The following is a 26,477-nucleotide window of genomic DNA, read 5'->3' on the forward strand; positions in this document are numbered from 1 at the left end:
AAAGGCTCTAATCAAGTTTTGGTAAACATGACCAATTTGTAGATTTTGGCGGATTTGGAACGTGAATTTGGAGTCGCATAAGAAGCATAAAAGGTATGTTAAGGCTCGACCCTTTCCTTCTATGGCATGATCTCTATGTCGCAAGTTTACGAATGTTTTCATAGTCCCTTTATTTTCAAAAGTTAGAAGCCCATGACACCAAGGTATAAGTCTCTCCCTAATAGTTTACAAACTATTTTCCAAAATTCCCATATTTTTCGAAAAACCAAGTTTTAAGAAGTTGAAAGCTTTTATGACTAAAACGACGAATATGATTCTTATAATGAAAATGATAATGCCAAACATGAGAAAATGTCTATGATGATATGTAATAACAGTTCCATGTTAGGAAATCCTAAGTTATGGGTTCGATACGAATATGGGAATATTGAGTTATTTCTTGATTCTCAACTTTACTCCTTGATAACAATCCTATTTTCTTTCAAAAACTTCAAAGCATATGATTCAACGTCTTATGAAATTTATGATCCTATCTTATGTTATTTACTATTAGTCTCATCTTATATAATTGTTCCTTCAAGGTGAGACATGACGACCATGATGATTCCATAATACAATCAGAGGTTACCGACCTTACGTCACTCCGATAGAGTTGTAATTTTTCTTTGGGATCTCCTGCATGCCATGATATGATATATGTATATGGGGAAGATGGCAAAAAGGGTAAGGCGCTATAGACGCACAGCCACCTGATCAGTTGGAGTATGACACATGATATCGTCCCGGACGCGGGATGCCCGGACGCGGGATATATGGTTAAATGGATCGGAGCCGACGCCTCGGCAACATGATATGTTTATTTTCTATATATCTATGAAAAGAAAAGTTTTCCCATAAAGTAAAGTACTATATGCACATATGGATCGGGCTGCACGTTCCGCAGCAATACGATATAATATATGCACATATGGATCGGGCTGCACGTTCCGCAGCGCTAAGTATGCATGGTATCCGCCAAAGGGCACATATATGTACAGGTTATGTTTCTACCTCATGACATGTTCTACATTTCTCTTATGTCATTATCCCTGTTCTATGTTTTCCGTATGTTATTATTCATGCCTTACATACTCAGTACATTGCTCGTACTGACCCCTCTTCTTCGGGGGCTGCGTTTCATGCCGCGCAGGTACTCCCAGATGATTAGAAGACCTTACTGAAGATGTTCCCGCGGAGATGGCGAACTCCATTTGTCCCGGAGAATTGCCAAGTCCAAGCATATGCTATGATGTTTCGTTCTATGTTAGAGACTTTGCAGACAAAGCAATGGGTATTGGGTTGTCAGTCTGTAAGCGGCTCCAGCAGCCGATATGTTATTATGTTTCATGTGACGAGTCTTACATGATGTCAGAGCTTACTTATGAAAAGAAAAATATTGGAGAGCTTACTATGCGTTTCTTTCTTTACTGATTCAAGGGTTTCTATACGTAACAAGAGTCAGCGGGTTCGCTCGGCTCCAAATATGGGCTCGGGTGCCCATCACACCCTAGTAAAGTCGGGGTGTGACAAAGTGGTATCAGAGCAGGTCGGTCTAAGGGGTTGTCTGCAAAGTCGTGTCCAGTAGAGTCCTGTTTATGAGTGTGAAGCCGGCCACATTTATAAACAGGAGGCTGCGGGGCATTTAGGAATTGTTGACCTTCTTTCAGTCTTAGATCGTGCGATAGATCCAAGTAATAAGGAATAAGATTTCCCTATACGAGTTATACGTACGACGAGAGAAAGCGAGCGAGGCTGTGGAAGCTTATAGAGGTAAGTCCTGACATAATTGTTCTGTTACCTGAACTGGAAGTACTGGATGGCGGGGATGTGCCATGTAGTCGTACGTTTTATGAGGCATTGATGACATTGGACGCATACAAATTTTGAATAGTAGGAACGGTAAAGGAGGTTCTGCCAGGACGGGTACGCCCCACAAGAGGAAGCATGGAAAGGAAATACTGTAAACAGGTAATAAGTGAAATGCGTTGGTTCAGAAAGGTTATGGATTTGGACATGGAGACGAAGGTGGGGTCGCTATCATCGGGAATCTGGAAGTCCAGGACAGGAGGTAGCCATACACACAGACGGAAGATGAACATCGGGAACCAAAAGGGTAAAATTTGCAGCCGCATTAATGTGTTTACCACGGACGTGGGAGTGTTTTCCTGAAAGGATGACTTAGAAATGAAATGGATTTGCAAGCTTAAAGTGAAAATTTCATGACCTTTAGAGCCGATGCCACAAATGGCAAAAGAAGAAAAGTATTCGAGGAGGAAGGAACCTAAGGAAGGTTAAGGATGAGAGTAGGAAAAATATACAAATGGACTGTCCAAAGGAAGAGGAGAGCGTTTAGGCGCAGGGAAATTGGACAACCTCTAATCGTAGGCGTAAGAAAGATACTTTAACGAGTTAGCGATAGGAACCCGATTACGCACCAAGGAATGAATAAGGATAATGGGTCGACACTGTTGATTGGGAAATTAACGGTGTGGAGCGAAAATTCATGTAAGGTTTGAGAGATGTGATCTTAGAGGGAATGGAACGAAATGCAAGGAACGTGCGTGGACAGTCATAACATCATAAATATAGTTAAGGGTTCGATGAACGAGGATAAAGAGAGTATAAACTGTAAGGATTCCATGCTAAGGGAAAAAGTAGTAGCACGCTCGAAAAATATGGGCGCGTAGTTGCAACACAAGTGCATGGTTAAGAAAAATTACAAGTAAGTAAGCTAAATGAGTGAAAGGACTAATAGTGGATGAAAAGATATGGGAACGTTGACAAGAATGATGATATGGTCATAAAATGAAAGAAAAACTTATGGTAAGAAGTTTTCGATATGTTATGCACAAAGTTGGAAAGAAAGACGAGGAGTAAGGTATAAACGAAGACTTCACAAGAGGATTGTTGACGTATAAGGAGCCCCTTAAAAGGGGGGGGGGGGGAGAACATATTATATCAGACTCTAAAGGAATCACAACAATTTCAAGTGCCAGAAAAGGAAATCTATTAACCCGGGGCCAGAGTTCAAAACATATCGGCACATCAAGAGAATACCTGAAAGAAGTAAAAACGAATTGACAATGAGTATACCGTGAGTCCGACATGAAAGGAAAGGATGAATGATACCTTAAGAGAATGCTTCATGCCAACATGAATTACGATATGTTTATATCATGATTTGAATCCCTCATATCGGGCAAACTGGCGTCGTACCTAAGTACGCAGTGATATGTTTTAAAGGGTAACAAAGAGAGCAAGAAAGGTCTACAAGCTAAGTTCACAAAGAATAAGGGAGAAAATGGTAAGATCCAAAGGATATTTCGGACAGCAACGACGATTATGATGAAAGTATCAACAATTGGTAATCTGGAAATTTTTGAAGGAAAGAAAGAACGCGGTGCCTGTGAGTGAAGTAAAAGAGGTCACCGGATACTAGAAAATAATTCATGGACTTTAATTATACAGAACATGAAGATATACGCTATGAAATTATATGAACTATCGACGTGAAGCGGTGCTCGATTATATTTGTAAGGAATCCACACCGGAAAGCCAACAAGGAATAACGATGGCTGAAACAAGCGCCAATACGAAGGCACCAAAGACAAGTATACTTGTGTCGAGAAATGTGAGGGAAGGAAGCAAAGAAAAAGTTGTAATAAGAACTTAGAGATGTTGCGAACTAAGAAGTTAAGTGAACTCGGATCATAAGCTACCATAATTGTAACTGGACTGCAAAGGATAATAAATGGTAAAGAAACATTACGCACATACATTTTTGGACAAATATCTAGAATGAAAGATTAAAAGGGATAGTGACAAAGACATAAAGAAATAGGGGGTGAAGAAAAGAGGACACCAAAGGCCGATGGACACTTATAGCATGGTAAGCGAGACGACAACACTGTAGATAAAATAAGAGTAAGGAACAGCCTGTGGCCATATTGGATCGTCAAGTAAAGATTAAGTACCAAAGATGTGGCTTTTGTTAAGGTATTGTGACGAAACAATAACAGAGAAGAGATGACTTGGGAAGGACGAGGATACTAACTTGGTATGGTGGGTTAGAAAAACCCATGACACAGAATAAGGACTCATGTAAAGACTGAGAAGTTCGATTATAAGGAATCGGCATGAAAAGAGGACAACTATAAGAGGGATCCCCCCGAAGTAGTATAACGCCCCATGAGGTCGGTTGAACATTCGAGGACGAATGTTCTAAAGGGGGGGAGGATGTTATAGCCCGTATTTTGTACGTTCAGATGTTTCGGGGTAGTCGTGGTAAGTTAAGGGCAAGACCATTTTTCAAAATTATTTTAATGTACAAGTTGTTTATAAATATTATTTATGAACATTATTAGTATGGAAATATTGAGAAAGGCTAAGGGTAAAAAGTAAAATTCACAAAAGAGTTTATGGAAATATTGTGGAAGGCCAAGGGCAAAATGGGAATTTCACAGGTATTCAAGAAAATTCTTGAATGAACCATTTTGGCCATGTGGCCGTCCAAGCTAAGGTGGGATTGTCCCACATGGATGAATTATGAAGGTATATATATATGACTTATTAGTCATATTTCACACACAAAAACTCTAGAACCTTGAAGAAAAAAAAAGAGAAGAAGAAGAAGAAAGAAAGAGAAGGGCCATTCGGCCAAGGTCCCAAAAAATTTTGTCCATGAAATTGACCAAGAAAAAATATTTTCTTCTAGTGTTCCAAGCAATTGGAAGGTCCTCTTTAACATGGAATGGTTGTTGGAGCAATAAAATCATTTAATTGTGCAAGTTCACAACCTTAGTCAAGCCAAGAAGTTGAGTGAAAAAGGTATGTGTTCAATCTTCTCTTTCATATGTTATGGATGGTTTGTGCATGTTATGGTATGTAGAAATGGATGAAATACATGAAAATATGTATGTTGGAGTGTGGCCGAATAGAGGCGGTGTGGTGTAGATGTGATGAATTGATTTTATTTAGTATTTTGATTGTTGTGTTGTGGATTCCATGATGTAAAATGAGGATTTAATGGCTTGAAAAGAAGTTGTAATCGTTATGGGAGTGTTGAAGAAGTAATGTGACACTAGCATGAATTCTTATATTTGCATGAATAAATGTTGTTAATGTGTAGATTGTTAGTGAAGTTCATAAATTTGGAAGAAACTAATGTGTTGTTGTCCTTGGTGGTGTTGTGAGATTTCGGGTGAAAGTGTGCATTAATTGGGTTGTTTGAATATTGTGAGAATTGTTTAAAGTGTTCTTGAATCATGTTAGAATGATTTCGGATAAATACTTGAATGTGGGATCATTGGTGTTAGCTTGGATATATGTGATTGAGTTGAATAAAAGTGAAATGCCGTCGAATTGTGTAGAAAGAATTGCTAGTGTTAGAATGCATTTGAAATAATTGTTGAAGTTGGAGATGTGATTGTTGATATTGTTGTTGATAATTTGGCCGAGTTGAATTCTCGAATTGTTGTTGATAAAATTGGCCGAGTTAGATTCTCGGGGATGGTGTGTTTACAGGGGAAATGCTGCCGAAATTTCGGCAGATTACAATTGAAATTATTTGAGAAGCTAAGGCAAGCGAATGACAATGAATCTAATGATTATGTGAATTCTTTTGTATGTAGACTAGCAAGCTTGGATAAATAAGCGTAGCTAATAGGACGTGGAGCAGGTATGTAAGGCTTACCTTTCTTTCTTTTGGCATGATCTTTATGGAACGAACAAATGACGTATATGTATGATTCCAAAGAAACTCCCATTCTTAGAGCCACTAGGATGGCTAACGTTCTTGATTTCCATAAGCTGTTTCACATGGTTCTGATGCGTATTGATGGTGTCTAAAGTTTTGTTTGATATGTTTCCAAATGGCATTCGAAAGATAATTGATGTGACTAAAGTTTTGATCGTCAAATGCTAGCACATTCGATTATTCCATTGAGTCTTTGATATATTTTGATATGTACATATGGTTCCAAAAGCTATATTTGATTTGGTCCATAACGATATCCGAAAGGTACTCGATATGATTGTTTCTTTGATTTTCCAAAAACGGCTTCTGAAACGTTCGTAGAAGGTTCTGTACTTCAAACGCACATAACTTTCTCATACTAAGTCGGATTGACCCGAAACTGGTTCCGAGCCTTCAGGTGTCGGTAAGTATACTTGTCTATCGAGTCTTGATTTATATGCAAATAGTTTCTCACTACTCTGCTCGTGCACGCCTCAATATGTCTATTCACCGAGTCCCGGGCCGGGTATGTTATCGTGCGCACTCCACTGCATTGTTCACCGAGTCCCTCACTAGAGGGCCGGGTACGGTATATGTATATGATGATATGATGATATGTTATGGTGGCCAGGAGGGCATATGATGATTTGATTCACCGAGTCCCTCACTAGAGGGCTGGGTACGGTATGTATACGATATATGATGTTCACATGCATGATTCTATCCACCGAGTCCCTTAATGGGCCGGGTATGGTATGACTTCATTCACCGAGTCCCTCACTAGAGGGCCGGGTACGGTATATATATGTATATGTATATGTATGCATGAGGATATGAAAGTATGATGACATGATCTTATCCACCGAGTCCCATGACGGGCCGGGTACGCTATGTGATAATGATATGTATGATCAGTGCTTTAAAGGCAAGAGTTTTGGTATTCTTGATATAGTACATGTTTCTGCACCCCTTATATCAGTTATGATTCTTTTACTGTGATTCTTGCCTTACATGCTCAGTACATTTTCCGTACTGACCCCCTTTCTTCGAGCGCTGCGTTTCAAGCCACGCAGGTACACTCAGATGAGTTGAAGCTACTATAGAAGATGTTCCAGCGGAGTTGGCAAGCTCCACTTGCTCCTGGTGTGTCACGACCCGACTCGGGGCCGCGACGAGCACCCGGTGCTAGCCCACCCGAGCACCCTCTTAGCTTACTCTTATACTTACATCTAGGTGAGCCGCATAGTTATACATACATTTCCATTCATTCGTCAACTAGTCCCAATTGGACAACAGTACATTTATATCACCATAGGCATCTATGCCACATCAATGTACGTGGGCCAACGTGACCGACAAAATGATATACAAAACATAGGTCGACAAGGTCGGACATGTCTAACCATATACACATGACTACGAGCCTCTAGGAAGAGTATAACATATCACATGAGCGGGACAGGACCCCGCTATGCCCATAATTATATACACAAAAGAATAAGTACCCAAAAGCTATGGCTCCGAAGGAAATGGAGCTCCGCTATGTAATCTCTGAATAAGCAGCTATGGATCAAGTCTGTCTCCCTGTGCACCTGCGGCCATGACGCAGCGTCCATAAACAAAAGGACGTCAGTACGAAGAATGTACTGAGTATGTAAAGCATGATAATCATCAATGTAGAAGCATCATAGACAATATATGAAGTGGCATAGGAGGGAAGACAAATAATATCATCATCATGGCACTTACCTGCCTTTCATAGGAACTTTCCATTTCTCATGCGTATTTCGTAATAGTGCTCGTATTTGTATACATGCCCCTATTCGCATTCATATACATAGTCTTTTCACATTCATATTCATATTATATACATAGCCATACACTTATATACATACATAGCGTACCCGACCATAAGGTTCGGTGTTTCATACATACTTGGCCAACCAAGGCTCAATGTTATTTCTACCTAGCCCTACCAGGGCTTCAGGGTTATCCTTACCGTCTGCAGTTGTGTGCGCACGTTTCGTAATCGTATACATACTTTATACATATTCATATACATATATCCTACCCGGCGTTATAAGCTCGGGGGTGTCATTATAGCCCTTCATAGACACATGTAAATATAATAGCCCGTAGGCACCTTTAGCATTGTCACACCCTAACCTTACTAGGGTGTGATGGGCACCCGACCCCATAGCCGGAGCCGAGCGAACCCACAGACTTTCATTTCGTACATAATCTTTTCGGACTTTTAATCAAATAGAATGTAATACATAGTAGAACTTACTGAAACATATATATATATATATATATATATATATATATATATATATATATATATATATATATATATATATATATATATATATATATATATATATATATATATATATATATATATATATATTATAGCTTTCAAGTCAAACAAATCTGTAATCATTCGGACTTTATAGTATAATACAAAACGACACATCGGCTGATGGAGCCGCTTACTAAACCGACATACCATACCCACGACTCTGTCTGCAAAGTCTCTAACATTAACAGAACCTCTAACACATATCCTCTAACTCGGCAGTTCTCCAGGAGCAAATGGAGCTTGCCATCTTCGCTGGAACGTCTTCTATAATGTCTTCAACTCATCTGGGAGTACCTGCGCGGTATGAAACGCAGCCCCCGAAGAAAGGGGGTCAGTACGGAATATGTACTGAGTATGTAAGGCAAGAAGTGCAGTAAACAGAATCATATTCGGAGTCAGGAGCACAGAAGCATAACAGACAGAACCATAATAAGAATCAGAAGTACAGAAGGTAAGTACCTTATCCGAGACATCAAAATGCTTACTTTCAGAACACAAATCATGTATGCCAAAATCATATATCAGGAGAAATACAGAAGGTAAGTAGCTTATCCAGAATATCAGAATACTTACTTTTCAATCACAAATGATGCATATCAAAGTCATGCATAGGGCACAGGAACATGGTCGCCACTCCCGTCTCTGGCGCCATAATACATCATGCTCCAGAAGATTTCATATCTCCGAACATCTCCGTCGCACATCATAACATATACACGGTATCCCGTGAACCGGACAGATACCACGAGAACCCGGGAACCGGATACACGGTACCCCGGGAACCGGACAGATACCAGGAGAACCCGGGGATCGGTCACATCATACTCCATATACATATACACGGTACCCCGGGAACCGGACAGATACCACGAGAACCCGGGGACCGGTCACATTATAATCCATATACACGGTAACCGGAGACGGACATATACCACAGTACTCCGGAACCGAACACATCATACTCCATATACACGGTAACCGGGGACGGACATATACCACAGTACCCCAGAACCGAACCCATCATACTCCAGAATTATATATATGTGGAACCCGGCCCCCCAAACAAGGGACTCGGTGAACCATACGCACGATACATACCGGCCCGGGACTCGGCGAAGGAGGTCATAACATATGCACGAGCAGAGTAGTGAGAAACCAAATGCACATAAATCAAGACTCAATGGAATAATCGAACGTTCTATTATCTGAAAATCAAGACATCAAAGTTTACAGAGGATACTCCTATCGGAATGTTCGAAGCGGATTACTCATAACAGATTACTTATGTCAGATTACATACCCATATCAGAATATTTATATCAGATCTGTCACGACCCGACTAGGGGCCGTGACGAGTACCCGATACTTGTACCGAGCACTCCCTATCTATCATATTACCTTTACCTCTTAGCAAGCCGTGTAAACAGAGCTATATTTTTTTTTGAACATTAACATTAGCAGCGTCATTCTGAACATAGGCTAATAAACTTCGTTAGCACTTTATACAACAACATTAACATGCCAAAACACCATATATCTAACTATACTTGACCGACTGTACATATCTGCCTACGAGCCTCTAGACATAGTACACTTATACATAGAAAGGGCTGAGTACTATCGTGCCCGAGATTATATATACACAAAATAGTACCACTAAAATAAGGCTCCGGAACGACTGGAGCGCTGTAGAGTACTGCTGGCAGAGCTCCTAAGGATCAAGTCCACCTGTCTGCTGACCTGCGCGGCATGGAACGCAGCGTCCACAAGAAGGGACGTCAGTACGAATAGTGTACCGAGTATGTAAGGCATAGATAATAATACAAGCAGTAACATAGAGTACGATTAATAATATCATGGAGTCACAGGGCATATAACGAGGCGAGAAAGTAACCTGTGCATAGGAAGGCCCCTTTTCAGGCCGACTGTCATGTAGGCTTGTCCTTTCGTCTTTGAACGTTTCTTTTCATAAGCATAGGAATTAACATTTATATATTACTTATTCTCGTGTACAGAAAATAGTACATTTCAGTAACGGTACCTTTTGGTCACATTTACAGACGCCGAATACAATCGGCTCTCCCAACCCCCTCCCCAACGGTGTCCCAACACATTACATCATATATATGTATCATACATTATATAAATATACAGACGCCGCGTACGGCTCTCCTATATCCCGCGTCCGGGCATCCCTCTTCCAGGATTGAATCCAGCTGAATCAGGTGGTGATATAACAGTGGCCCTTTCCCTTTCCCTATACACATATACATATACATTTGCTTATCTTTTATACATATACACGTCTCATATACAATTACTTATCTCATTTATATGTACATATACCTGTTTTATATACATATATCATATAAGCACACAAACGCCAAGGCAAATCATGTATCCATCGGAGTGACGTAAGGTCGGTGACCTCGATTACGTTATGGAATGCTAGTGATAGCTTTGTCTCACCTTGAAGGAACAAGTATTTTAAGGCGAGACTATCAACGGAGAATAGTATTACAGTAACCGTAGAATGAAATCGTGGGCATCATAGATGACCGTCATAGGCTTTGGAGTCAAAGAAAATAAAGATATAGCTAGGAAATATAATTACGATTCAAAAATTAGTGTATCACTTTCATGTTTACATAAGATACTTAGCTTAGTCATCTTAGTCATAGAGTCGTTCCGGTCGTATTTATCAAAGGTACATTCTCTTGTCTAACATTGTCATTATCATTATCCTCATAGAAACATTCTCGTTAGAGTAGTCATAGTACTTATCATTCGGTAACCAGATTGGGATCAAAAGTCCCCTTTGGATTTACTTCAAGTAAGTCAACCACGACTATAGAGAAATCCGAGAGTAACGGGCCCACCTCGGGCCGGATGAGGTAGCGTATACGTTTTACGTATGTTACGTGTCATAGCGTTACTTGTGAGGGTCTTAGGGTAATCGGGTCCCATTTATACAAGTTCTAAGGGTGTAGGAGGTTTTTCCAACAATTGGCACACTTTCTAGTTCAATTCTATTGAACAAAAAGTGGAAAACTTAGGTGCGGATTCCGGGGAACCGAGTTGTCCCCGAGGCTCGTACCCAACTTATTACAACTAAGACATGCCATAGAAAGAAGGGTGAAGCCTTACATACCTCCTTCCGCTCCTTTTGCTATTCCAACTTCACGTCACGATTTCGTCAAAATCTGCAAATTGGTCGTTTTTACCAAAACTCTCATTAGTATACTTAGAGTTGAAATCTTAAGGTAATACTTGGCTACCGAAATTTTGGCAGCATTTCCTCTATAAATATACCATCCTCGACATTCAATTTAGTCAAATTCTCATCAAACACAATCCGGGAATTCAAACCCGGCCAAACTATCAACATGAATTCAACAATCACACTAGCGATCCATACATTCAATTCAAGATACATGATATCAATTTACTACTTTCTTCAAAACCTTCCAACTCCAATAAAACAATGCAATCTTCTAATATATATATATATATATATATATATATTCCAACGACCCCATACCAATATCATTGTCTTTCATACGCGTAAGAACATCACATTCAATATGCATGATTTCTAAAATAAGTCTCCAACTTTCACAACTCAACTAAGGTTCCTAGACATTCATTAGCAACATAGGATTCACAATATAACAACAACCAAAACACTACATAAAATTAACTCATTCACTTCCATACTATACCACAACCTCACGGCCACACTTCATGCATGCACAACTACATTCTCTCCAAATTTATTCAACTTCCATCTTCCACATATCATTCACAACCATAACAACCAAACACTAAACAAAATAATTGAAATATGATTCTTATCCATATATGAACATGCACGGCCACATATTAATTTCCTCTCCTCCATGAATTTCATCCATTTTAGCATACTACAACACATATAAACCATGTATAACACATAAAACAAGATTAGAATTTACCTTTCTTATTCAACTTCTCACTTGCCTAACTCTTGGCAACTTGTATGATTTTGAACCTTTCTTGTTCCAACAACAACTCCACCTTGTTGTGCACCCCCTACTTGGTAGAAAATGATTTTTGGAGAAATTTTATCAATTTTTCTTGTTGATTTCACTCTTGGCCGAAAGGCCCTAGAACCTAGCTCTCTCTTTCTCTTTTTCTCCCTTTCTTGAAAATTCTAGAGCTTAATGTGATAAAGATGACTTAGTCATCTTATTTATTGACCAAAATTTATTCCATATGGGCTTGGACCCTATGCATGGCCGGTTGGGCCTCTCTTTTACTCAAAAAAAAATAGTTCAAGCCCACTTTGTATTCTTGGCAAATTCTTGTAATTTATGAAACATTTTTCCAACTTCCAAATTTGCCCTTCGTCTTTCTCCATTTTTCCACTAGTCATACCGCGAATTCCCCTTTTTCCCTTGACCTTTCTCATTATTTCCACTTTTAAATTTCTCATAAGCAACTCGTATGCTTAACAAAATAAAAATTATGGCCTTGCTTGTTGTCTTCCCGCGATTATCTTGAATTGTCCAATTGCATAAAACGCGGGATATAACAAGAGCACTTGTATCAGAATACTTGTATCAAAATATTCATATCCGAATACTTATATCCAAATACTCATATCAAGTTACTTGTATCAGAGTATTTATATCAAAATAGTCAAATCAGAATACTCATGTCAGAATTTTCTAGATACTTATATCAGAGGATGCATACAAATCATAGCAAACTCGGAACAATAGCCAAGATTTTCCCTTAATTATTGTACGGAAATGAGTCAAATAGAGCAATGCAAATAGGTCTCGGGAATTGTGGGCCCACCTCGGGTCAAGTCGAGGTGGCGTCCCAAAATTACGAACATTAGACTTTATAGAGTCATCTATGGAAGTTTTAGGACAATTTGATTCCGTTTGGAAAAATAACAAAGGTTCAAGCCGCTTTTCCAACAAAACATAAAGTACATAATTCAATTATATTGAATTAATAAGGGTCAAATTTGGCTCGGATTTCTAAGGGGTAGAGTTATCCCCGAGGTTCGTATCATAGCCTATCATAACTAGGACATGCCAAAGAAAGAAAGGGTAAGCCTTACATACCTTATTTGCCTTTTACGCTTGTCCAAACTCGAATCCCGTTTCCTCCAAAATCTACAATTGGTCACATTTACCAAATATTAATTATTAGGCTTTAGGAATTTAATCTCAAACCCATACTTGTCTACAAAAATTTGGGCAGCATCTCCCCTATACATACAACATCCCCGAGATTTAACTCGACTCCAAATCTCAACAACCATACCAACAACAATACCAACAACATCAACAATCAAAATAAAACGCATTCTAGCATGAATAGTATTCTTTTCCACATAGTGCGACAACTTCCAATCTAACTTCGCACTTCCAAACCAATATCAATGTTTTCATATTCATTTACTAATCAAGATCATTCCAACACAATTCGGAAGCATTTCATATCATTCTACAAAATATTTACAAAATATACAAAAGCTCCACCAACCCATAATCCACCAAAACCTCCAATCTTCAACATAAACATTCACAACACATTTTTATCTTCCAATTTCATTAACAACAATCATAATTTGCACCTTAACAATTCATTTCCATAATTACATAAATCAATCATAAATTCACTAATCTTTCTATCACAATTTAACAACCACTTTTCTAACAAGTTTTTGGCTAACATTCTTCCATTTACACCACAATGCCTCTACAACACAATTAACATAACAAATAAAATTGATTCATCCCTCTACACACACATAAGCATTCGGCCACACACATATATACACACCCACCATGCAACCTTCCATATTTCCATAAATTCTACCAATTTCTACATACTACAACATAAACAAGCCTTCATAACATCATAAAAAGGAATTAAATCTTACCTTTTCTCTTCAACCTCTTCACTTGACCAAAGTGCGGAAACGATGAAACGGATGACTTATCTTCCGAAACAATTATACCACGTTGTAGAGGGTCCTTGAATTAGTAGGAATACCACAAGAAAATAATTTTTGGTACAAGATTTCAAGGGGTCAAATTCCCCTAGTCATGGCCGAATGGCCCCTTATTTTTTTTTACTCTTCTTTGTTTTCTTTTTTTCTCCAAATTCTTGAATTAAAAGATGACTCCTCATATATATATATATATCTCATCACTTTTATATATTTATGCTTAGGTCCCTCAAATATGGTCACATGTCCCCCTTTTTTTTTTCTAGAGTTTTCTTCTCTTTTCTTGAATTTTTCTCACATGGTCAAAGAAGACCAAGTGTCTTCTTTTGTACACTTTAGCCCCCAAAGCAATGTGGGCATATACTTATGCCACACGGCCAACATGGAAATTTCAAGAATTTTCATGAACATTTGTGAAATTACCATTTTGCCCCTAGGCTTCCACAATATTACCATGGACCATTTTGCGAATTTTCCTTTTTGCCCTTAACCTTTCTCAACATTACCATACTACTAATATTCATAAACAATATTCATTACCACTTGTACATTAAAATAATTTTTGGGAAATGGTCATTCCCTTAACTTTGCCACGACTACCTTGAAATATCCGAACGTACAAAATGCGGGATATAACAAGCATCATTATTATTATCATCATTTTCGCTACATCTCTATCTTATGCTTACTCATCAAATGGGGTGCGTAATACAATCGTAGCACGTATCGAGGATCGTGAGCTTATGAGCTCGGAGTGTCAATCACTTGAATACAACATACTCATAGAGAGGATTTAAGAGTTTGGCCAAGGAACCATGCCTTATGAAAGAAGGGTTAGCCTCACATACCTTTTCGTCGGACTATTCTACACTTGCACGCTTTCTTCCAATGCTAGCGTCTATACCTTCATTGATATCATAACAATGGCCATTAGTCATTCACGTTATCCACATTATTGATTCCTTAGTTTGCCTCTAATTCACCCATATTCATGGTCATAACATCCAACTTCGTCCATTCGTCTAAAGTGTCTAGTTCATGATCTTAGTACCATTTATAATGCATTCATATCACAACACAACAACATTCATGATTCAATTCAAACTATTCCTCAAAATGCCACTATTCATCATTCATGACCTACTTGACCATATTTTCTACAATCCATGTATTTCAACTCTTCAATACCTTAAACATCATGTAAAAATCATGAATCTTACCTTAGAAGTTGTAGGAACAAGCTTTGGTTAATAATACTCCACTTTGAGCAAAACCCTAGTTTTTCTCCATTTGCATTTCTTGACTTGAATGGTATTTAATGGCTTGCTATGTACTTGCTTCACTTGTTTATGTTGTTGGTGACTTATAATCCTTGAAAACTTATGAAATAAATGTACAGAGATGATTCTAGAGAGAAGTGGTGTAATGTAGAAATGAAATAAACAAGTCTTGGTCCTAATATTTAATGAATTGAAATTCTGTGCTGAGGTGTACAGTGGTCATCCATGGAGGTTTACGGTCCGTATTCCAATTTACGGACCGTCCCTCGTGGTCGTCTTTAACCTTAAGCAGAACCAGAAACTTTGGCTGCATGCATGGTGATTTACGACCATGGTTTACGGGCCGTAAATCACTTTACGGTCCGTCCACCAGGTCATATTTTACCACTTCTCAACTGGGCAGAAAGTTGAAACCTTGCATGGCAATTTACGACTGCCAGTTTACGGACCGTATTCCATTTTACGGTCCGTATTTTGCACTTTACGACCACTGGGCAGTTTTGCCAACCTTCAACTTTTCACATTTCTCGACTTTTCATTCTAATCATTCTCGTCCATATACGCACATTGCTCATGAAACATTATACACTCGCACTCCTCGCACACATCACTAGTTCGTTTACTTGCGTACCAACGGGAAATTTTCCGAGGTGCAACATTCTTCCCCCCTTAGGAACATTCGTCCTCGAATGTTAAAGTCTCGGGGAATTCTACGAAAATTTCGCCAGAGTTCCCCTTATAATATGGCGCTACCATCCTGCCACAACAACCCATAGTATCGATGCCACACAGGGCCACAACGTAACAACATAAATTTTTTTGGCCACACATGACCCAAAAGCATAAAAGGAAATATACATACCTTATGATCTTGACGTCTCATCTTGGGCTTCTTCCACGGGCTGAAATAAATGTGGGTATTTAGATCGCATACTTTCTTCTGCTTCCCATGTCATCTCCTCTCGATTGCTATTTGATGTAATCCATATAGCCATGATGATGATCCAACTGTGCCATAATGATGCGGTTGAGGTTGATGCTGTGGTCGAGGTTGATATTAATGTTGTAATTTCGAGGACGAAATTCTTCCAAGAAAGGGAGGATGATGCAATCCAAATTACCATGGTGACGACTAAAAATGTTCCAGCCGAGGAGACCCAAATTGAAGCCCGAAAGGATGTGGATTGAAGCCCAAGATCTGAAATAACAGGTCTAGCAGCCCAAATTAGGACTTCTAGAAGCTCTAGTGTGAACATGAGGGGCTGGACTAATGTGAACGAAGGAAGCTTCCCTTTTTGTGTTTTCTAGGCTTATCAAAGGCTATTTTGACTTTCAATATGTGTAGTGGCTTTCTAGGTTTCTAGGAGTATGCATTTTGTAGTCTTCTATGCACCTAGAAGACTACACTTCCATTTATTTCTTTTGACTAGTATATTTTAAGAACCTTATTTAAAGGTGCTTGTAATTCATTTTGAAAGGAGAAACCTATCCTTGAATATTGAATATTATTGAAACCCTTTAGTCTTGAATGACTAGTGTTAATTTGGTGGACTCCAAATTGTACAACCCTCGTTTGATCTAACAGTTTGCTAGAGATGGCTATTCTCTTGAGGATTGTTCGAATAGGATAGGTGCCTTTTGATCCTTTTGGGAGGTAACTAGGACTAGTTCTTCTAGTTATTGTCCAATTGTTATTCAAATTGTGTCTTCTTTCTATCTTTGTTATTTTTCTTGCATCATTAAGAACTAGTCCTAGTTACCTCCCAAAAGGATCAAAAGGCACCTATCCTATTCGAACAATCCTCAAGAGAATAGCCATCTCTAGCAAACTGTTAGATCAAACGGGGGTTGTACGATTTGGAGTCCACCAAATTAACACTAGTATAAAACAAGAGTGCTACAAAACTGCCCAAAGATAATAGAGATTACCGTCATGGATTTGGAAAGCCCAAAGAAGAAGCATGAGCCAAGAAAACCTACCATCTTCATGGAGTCTGCAAGTCGTGGTTGCATACCACAATGATGTCCAGGGAGGATCTTTCTAATGGCTCTCCACCTGATTCACCTTAAAATACACTAAATTCGTTCCAAGGCTAAGTACAAAACAAGTAGAATAACTCAACTCCCAATACCGAAGTAATGTACCAGCCCACCCCAAAGTCATCAATTCCAACAAGTTATAAACCTTATGATCAATTCCAGGATCAAAAACAAAAATGGTCAACACATCAAGGTTAGCATATGTCTCAAGCATATCAACTAGTAACTCGAATAGTAACAACAAACAAGAGTGACAATGATGTATCCAATTACTACAAGAGTACTCTAGAGAAGCATGAATCATGAGGTAAGAATATGTGCCATCATTGATCTTAGAAACATCAAAGGGATAAAACCGTGTGTAATGACCAGATTTCTCATAAAAATCAAATAAGCAATCAAACTTATCAAAAGGAAGAATTTTACCTCTAAGATCATGACTACAATCCCAAGGTTCAAATGCATAACTTCAACATTTCAAGCTAAGGAATTTGGTATAGCCTATCTCAAGTGAGTTATCCATGTAAGGATCACAATAAGTAAAGTAATAGACACTAGAACTAGCATCCACCATTCTACTTTCCTTTTCCGCTTCAAGAATCACACCTAGAGATTTCAACTTAAATTCTGCTCTTAGTGAGAACTCATCCTCACGTTCTTCTTCACTATTAAAGAATTCTGCACTACTTTCCCAATCCTCTTCGAGATCACTTCCTTCACGTCTAGCACACTCAAAGTCACACTTTAAGTCCTCCACATCACAAAAGATCCTAAAACAATCATGACCCGCATCATATGAAAACAAATAGTAAAGAAAAGTGCTACTTAAGGTCACTTCACCATCAGTAAGTTCACTTTCACAATCATGAATACTAGTAAGCACAAGATCACGATTTGGACCACACAAAGAAGATTTATTACTTAAGAAACTTCCCACACTTTCCTTTCCAAGACAATGTCCTCTATCAAGTGAACTATCCAACAAGGAGTTAATTCCATCACAAGAAAGAGTATTAAGAAACTCAAACTCATCAGTAAACAAACAAGCATCTCCAAGTAAAAATAGTTTCACAAGAAAGGTCTCACCCAAGTTCACATGTTCAAACTCATCATTCAAGTCAATTTCATTATCATGCGCAGATTCAACATCATAAAGACTTAAAGATGAATTGCTTTCTTCCTTATCAAACATGGGTGGTGTGCCTAATTCCAAACAATCACATTTATGGCCAACAATTCCATCATATCCAGAATAATTATCAACTAATAATGGAATATTGCTCACACACACACAAGGTTCAAGATTGCTTTCTAAAGACAAGACGCTAAAATCAATCAACTTGTTTTCACTCCCTTCACCCACAGAAGTTGTGTCTTTTGCATTAAGACTCTTATCACAAGTGTCAACACTAGTTTTCATCACATTAAACGCACAAGTAGTTTCAGTTTCAGGATCACAACCAAGAACAACTAGTGTATCTCCACAAGATTCATTCAACTTATCATCACAAGACAAAGAAGATTTTAAGCCCACACAAGATAATTCCTTACTCATACTCACACAATCAGCATGCTCAACATTAGCATCTAAAGTAGTGAATTTAGTCAACTTACCTTCAAGCTCACAAGAATGGTTCTCTTTACCTTCAAGTTCCTCTTTTCGGTAAATCTGCTCTTCCGAAGTCATTGCATCCTCTTCATGAGTTTCTGATAACAACGAGGTTAGGGAGATCCCAAACTTACAATTAAAATATAAGAAGTGCAGAAGCAAATATAGAAAAGAATCTAAAAACTAGAAAATAAAAGATATGGGAAATTCGAAGGAACAATCCACGAATTTCCAAGAACGTAAGTTCTAAAGTCTTGACAAGATCCAAGTAACAACATATAGATTTATAGGAAGAAATCTAACGCCTTTACTTGAGATAACAAATCAAAAACAGTAGATTCGGATCCCGACCGCTTTATGAGTAACTTAAGACAACAATTAGTATTTAGAACTAATCGCCTTCGAAAGAATACCAAAAAGAAATCAAAGATATCAAAGAAGAAATTATCTTACTACCTTGAACTAAGAACTAGTTAGGTTGAAAGATAAATCCTAAAGTAATGCCACAAAGGTTCAAAAGAACTCTCAATATAATATATTCTTCAAAATCTGATTTACAATGAATGACAATCACCCCTTTATATAGTTGTAAAGGAAGGAACTAGTCAAAATAGAAATAAATGGGAATTATCTTCCCTAGAAACATAAAAGACTTCCCACACTAGGACCAATGTAGTCAACATAGATTAAAACAACCTAGAAGACTACCCACACTTGGACCAATGCAAGTCAACATATATTAAAACAAAAATTAAATATTTATTCTAGAAACTAATATTTGGGCCAATTTGGGTTGCTGGAAACTTCTTCTTTTTGGGCTGATTTGGGCCTCATTTCATCTCACTTTTTGACTTTAATTTGGGCCTCCAAATAGGTGTAAGACTTGAGGAAAAAATCTGAATAGGGCTGGAGGTCTTCTGCCATCACAAGACAATTTTTTTATTGCTAATTGAACCCCGTTGATCTTGACATAACATTTCCTTGTCCTTCAATGGAGTTGAGCTTCCATGGTCGCTATCATTCTCCCCCTCTTAAAGAAGATTCGTCTCGAATCATGGTGGTAACCTTATTTGCTATTTAATGCATTTGAGCCTTCATGGTTGCTATCATTCTTCCTCTCTTAAAGATGATTCTCGTCCTTGAATCTTGATATTTTCCTGCAACCAACATGATAATCACAATAAGTAGAAAAACACAACAACCACTTGGTATGAGTAACACAAGGTAGTGACCATGCAACCATTTAATCCACTTATTATTTTTATGCACAAACACTCCTTTTAAATGTCCAAGTATAACATCAGCTAATAGGAAAATGTAATCACCAACACAAGCACTAAAAACACAATTCATTAGCTCTTTAAACTGCAGAGGGTCATTAGCTAGACAAAAAGCGTATGAATACAAGGAAAACATACCATATTTGCTCTTCCTAAATAATGTAACCTCACCATTAGATATACCATAATCAAGAGATGGATCAAAAGTAATTTCCTCAAGAAGTGGCTTGGAATAAACCTGCAAAAAAGGATCGACGAAACAAGATAAAGATATTGTGAAATTAGCAATATGTGAGCACTTATCCTTTTCCACACTTGAGCGGCTATATCCTGCATTTAGCTCAACTTCCTTAATATCTAAGACACCAAAAGCTTCATGTGTCTCGTTATATTCATTGGGAATTTCACCATCTTTTCTTCCTTCATTGGTATCCTATAGTGGACAAAAATAAACTGCAAACTCATCTTTATTATCATCCCATAATGGGTTATGACACAATTTAAAACCTTGACTAATGAGATTAGTCATATCCCCTTCCATTGCTACAACTAAAAGACTACTAGCATAGTGCATATTAGACATGAAAGAGTTCTCATCAACAACTGCATTACTAGAGTCAAATAAAGAATGACCTAAACAAGGAGCATAACTCTCATCCATAGGTGATGAAACAACAAATTCAAAAATTGAATTATCATAACTCCTACCTACAATTCCTTTACATTCAATGGCTTTTAAAGCACATACAGTATTAGGTTTAGCCATTTTACCACAAGTTGCTTCCTTAAAGGATACCTTGGTCTACATGTGATGTAGCACTTGAAAATTTTGTGGAATCTTCTTGGCAACATAAGATCTTTATCTCTTTTCTTTGTTGTTCTAAAGACCGCATGGGCGCTTGTTTCGAAACCTGCAATGTAGATTCAAAAACACTAGAAAGATAAAGAGTAAGGAGGTTAGAAGATAAACAAGAACCATTCTCACTTAAGCTCTCTTTTGATTCTCTCAATTCTTGTAACAAAACACTTTTTGTTCTAACATCTCTGCCTTCACTCTCATTCTTTTGACTCTTGCTTTTGTTTTTCTCTCCATTCTTTTCCTGTGACAACTCACTCACTTTTCTCAACTGAAACTTTCCTTTTTCCTCTCTTGAGTTGCCATTTTGCACTCCCTTACTCCTCCCAATTTTGTATCTCTCTTCCTTATCATTTTCTTTTTCACTCAGTTCTTTTATTCTCTCATCTTCTCTTCTTTTTGGAGGTTTAGGAACTTCTGTTAGTGTAAGAAAAGTTACACATGATGAAGAGTCACTCTTTTGTTCACAACTTGACTCCTCCTCTTGGAAGATTACATACTTAACCATCGTATTGGAACGAATAGGACTTTTGGAGTTAGCTTCATCTTGGGACAGTGTTATAGAATGAATGCACCTCAATTCCTCCTTTAAATCACTCCACGTCAAAAGTAGCCAATTAAATTTCACCCAATGAGGGTTACGATAATCATCGACTAATTTCCGTAATTTCAAGGACAATGCCCTTGTGGCAAACTCCAATTTTTCCATCTCCCAAAATTGTTACAAGCAAATATATGCTCCATATAGTATTCCCATCGTAGGTAAGTGTCTTTACTAGCACACATGCACAATCTTGGTAGTACCACATGATTACTACCGCACTTGGCCAATCCTTCATAATCATAGATTCTTGCAATTGTGAAAGACATAGTTATTTTAAAGAAATGTATCACTCAGTTTATTTATTTTTTTGGCTTTCTCCCTCAATTATTCTCACCCACTCTTGCCTTTTTCCCCTCAAATAACCTTTGGGAAAACACTTTATGGATTTATAATTAAACCCCACTAGAATCAAGCCCTTAGTACTTGTTACACTCCATAATAATCCGTGCTACGTGAATTAAGACAAGAAAGAATGAGTTAAGAAGGTTCAAGGAAAGTTAATCGAGTAGTAAGAATATCGTTATATATATGATTGCCTTAAGTATCCCGAGGTGACATGGTAACCTAAATGATTTGAAATCGCGTTATGATTATGTATATGAGGTATTGTGGGTGACCTTTTAAATTATTTGAGATTATTAGTAATGATATAGAAGATGGATAAAAGATATGAATATACTTTTGCGATTGGAGTTTCGTCAAAGCTTGTGAGTTCTCTAGTTATGTTTAAGGTTATTGTGATTCTCCGGACCCTTCGAGATGTGTATATGAATTGTTATGGATGTATATGAGTGTGTATATGTATGTATAAGAGGTCACATGAGGTTGGAAGAGGATTAGAATTTAAAGAAAATGAATCGGAACAACTTCAGTAAAATCTCGGACCGGATTTTAGCCTATATTGTTTGAGGAATATCTCCTAGTATATGAGGAGTTTTAAGGTGTTTCAAAATCCTAAAATGAAGTTCATCGAGTTTAGTTTTCAACTCAACAAACCGCTCATCAAAATGATATCGGAATAAGGAGATATGGATGATGAAAGTTGGGCTGGCGGGGCAGAAACTTGAGACCCGATCCAAGCACTCATATTTTTGGCCCATGAGTATGTTTCGGCCCATGAGGCCCATTAACGTTAATATATATAGCAAATTCATTTGAGGGCTGGTCATTTTCAGCTAAGATCCTCCAAAAACATTAGAGAGAGAGAGAGAACTTCACGGGCACTGTTCACAGGCGGCGCCACTGTTCACGGGCACTGTTCACGCGGCGCCACTGTTCACGACCAGCCCATTTTTGCCCCCTTCTACACAATTAATTGGAGAGGTTTGAAGATCAAGAGGAGTAAAATGATGGAGATCATGGTAGCCATGGCAACTCACGGCCATGGCTTTCTTGAAGACATTACATGGTGAAAATTAGAGCTTGTCTCTAAGGTAAGATTTAATTCTTTTCTACATGTTTTGGAGGTAGTTTAGACTTGTATAGCTTGGTAGATGTGTGTTGAATACAAAAGAGTTATGTATGTTGATGTTGAATTATAAATTGAGCCGTGTAAGGGGGGTGTTTTGAGTAAGAATGATGAATTGGTTTTAGTAGCATTATGTAGGAATTAAATGGTTAAATTTAAAGTTGTGTTGTTTTATGGACATGTTGTTATCCTTGCTGAATTGAAAGGATTGAGGGTATGATTATGTTCATATGATTATTGTTGTTGTTATCATGGATTATGTGATGAGAATGAAGGAATTTAATGGTTAGAGTTGGAGTTAAATTTGTTGTGGGTTGTTGTAGGGATTATAATGATAATAATGTGGTTTACTTGCATATGGATGGATGATGTAGTTGTGGTGTAGCTGCTGTAGTATTTCATTAAATTTGCTGAAAAGATTGCATGAAATAAGGTATAAGAAGTGTATATGGGCTGCTTGGTGTATTGTAAGTGTTCGTTAAAATTTCGGGCATCGTTATGTTATAGTTGGGGGCTGTTTTGATATGTTGTTGTTCTTGTTGAAATAAAAGAATTGAAGATATGGTTGTGTCCATATGTTATTGTTGGTATTTCTGTGTCAACAGGAGAGCAATTGGAAATTCGGATAGGCGAATATATAGGGGAAATGCTGCCGAAATTTCTGTAGACAAGTACTAGCTTAGGATTGAATTCCTAAGTACTTGTAGCTAACGTTGGTATTTAATTATGTTATTGTAGATCTTGGGGAGCCCGATACTTGAGTTGAGATTAGCTTAGGAAGCGATCGAGGTATGTAAAGCCTACCTTTCCTTCTTTTGGCATGGCCCTTATGAAACGAGCAGTTGGCGTATATGTATGATTTCAAGAAAATCCTATTCTTAGAGCCACTAAGATGGCTACTATTCTTGACTTCCATAAGCTATTCCATATGGTTTGATGCGTATCTATGATGTTCGAAGTTCTATTTGACATGTTTCCGAATGGTGTTCGAAAGATAATTGATATGACTAAAGTCTTGATTTTCAAATGCTAGCACGTTCGATCATTCTAATGAGTCTTTGATATATTTTGATACGTACATATGGTTCCAAAAGCTCTATTTGATTTGATCCATAACGATATTCGAAAGGTACCTAATATGATTGTTACTTGATTTTCCAAAAAAAAACAGGCTTCTGAAACGCTTTTAGAAGGTTCTGTACTTCAAAAGCTCATAACTTTCTTATACTAAATCGGATTGACCCGAAACTTGTTTCTGAGCCTTCAGAGGTCGATAAATATATTTGTCCATCGCGTTTTGAAAGTAATTTATCTATTTATATGCATATGGTTTTCTCACTACTCCGCTCGTGCATACTACTATTACATCGTTCGCCGGATCCCGGGCCGGTTTTGTCTTCGTGCGCACTATGTTATATTCGGCAGTATGATGTGTTACGGTTTCCGAGACCCTCGCCATAGGGCCGGATACCACTTATATATAGAGTTATGATGTGTTATGGCATACGATGTGCTATGATGTTGTGATATGTTATGATGATACGATTTGTTCGGGATTGTACGAAGATTTGAAACCTTCTGGAGTATGATGTGTTGTGGCGCCAGCGTCGGAGTGGCGACCACATTCCTGAGCCCTATGCATGATTTTTATTTGCATTATTTATGTTTTCAGCACAGGTTTATACTAATTTTGTATCCATTTTCCGTACTTCTCACTTCAGTTATGATTTGGATTACTGTATTTCATGCTTTACATACTCAGTACATATTTCGTACTGACCCCCTTTCTTCGGGGGCTGCGTTTCATGCCCGCAGGTGCAGACGTTCGTTCTGGCGACCCGCCAGTGTAGGATCCCTATTCTGCTATTTTGGAGTACTCCTTTGATCCGGAGCCCATATTTTTGGTACATATCTTTTGTTGTACATGTTTCTGTATATATGACTATTTGGGGTACGACGGGGCCCTGTCCCGTCATATGTTTCTGTTGTGGTTTGTAGAGGCCTGTAGACATATATGCGGGTCATGGGTCGTGTTTGTTCGGTTATGTCTGTGACTTGTGCCTTAAGCGGTCCCGTTTGCTATTATGGCCGAAACGACCCATATGTATGTATATTCGGGCGATGTGTATTCTGCCAGCCTGCCGGCTTTTGTATGATATTTCTGTTACAGGTGACCGCTTAAGACGACGTCTGTTCTCAGTATTTGTGCAAAATAACGTATGTTAAATATGAATAAGTCTTTGATATGTCGGTTTGGTAAGTGAATAAGTATGGGTGTCCAGTTAGGGCACTAGTCACGGCCCACGGGGTTGGGTCGTGACAGTAGTAAAATAAAGAATTTTAGGGCACTAAAGAAAGTGAAGAACCAATCCTAGAAAGAATTAGAATTTAGTTGAAACAAGACTCGAACAAAAAGGACTTTTTTTTTAACAAGATAAAAGGAGTAAGAAAAAAATTGATTGCTTCTTAGCTTTAAAGATCTAGGATCCCCTCTTCTTGTTTTCTATCTTAATCTTTAGAAAACAAATAAATGGAAGAAATTTCTTGAAGAGCAAACACTAAACTTTTTTTTTCTTTTTTTTCCGTCACTGTTCACTGCTACAGTACTTTTAAATTTTTTATTTTTTTTTGCTCTTTTTTTTTTCAACAAATCCCCAAGATTATCAAGAACGGAATCTTGATAGAACCGCTCTGATACCACTTGATAACAACGAGGTTAGGGAGATCCCAAACTTACAATTAAAATATAAGAAGTGCGGAAGCAAATATAGAAAAGAATCTAAAAACTAGAAAATAAAAGATATGGGAAATTCGAAGGAACAATCCACGAATTTCCAAGAACGTAAGTTCTAAAGTCTTGACAAGATCCAAGTAACAACATATAGATTTATAGGAAGAAATCTAACGCCTTTACTTGAGATAACAAATCAAAAACAGTAGATTCGGATCCCGACCGCTTTATGAGTAACTTAAGACAACAATTAGTATTTAGAACTAATCGCCTTCGAAAGAATACCAAAAAGAAATCAAAGAAGAAATTATCTTACTACCTTGACCTAAGAACTAGTTAGGTTGAAAGATAAATCCTAAAGTAATGCCACAAAGGTTCAAAAGAACTCTCAATATAATATATTCTTCAAAATCTGATTTACAATGAATGACAATCACCCCTTTATATAGTTGTAAAGGAAGGAA

This window comes from Lycium barbarum, chromosome 9 (genome assembly GCF_019175385.1).
Source record: "Lycium barbarum isolate Lr01 chromosome 9, ASM1917538v2, whole genome shotgun sequence".
Taxonomy (NCBI): Eukaryota; Viridiplantae; Streptophyta; class Magnoliopsida; order Solanales; family Solanaceae; genus Lycium; species Lycium barbarum.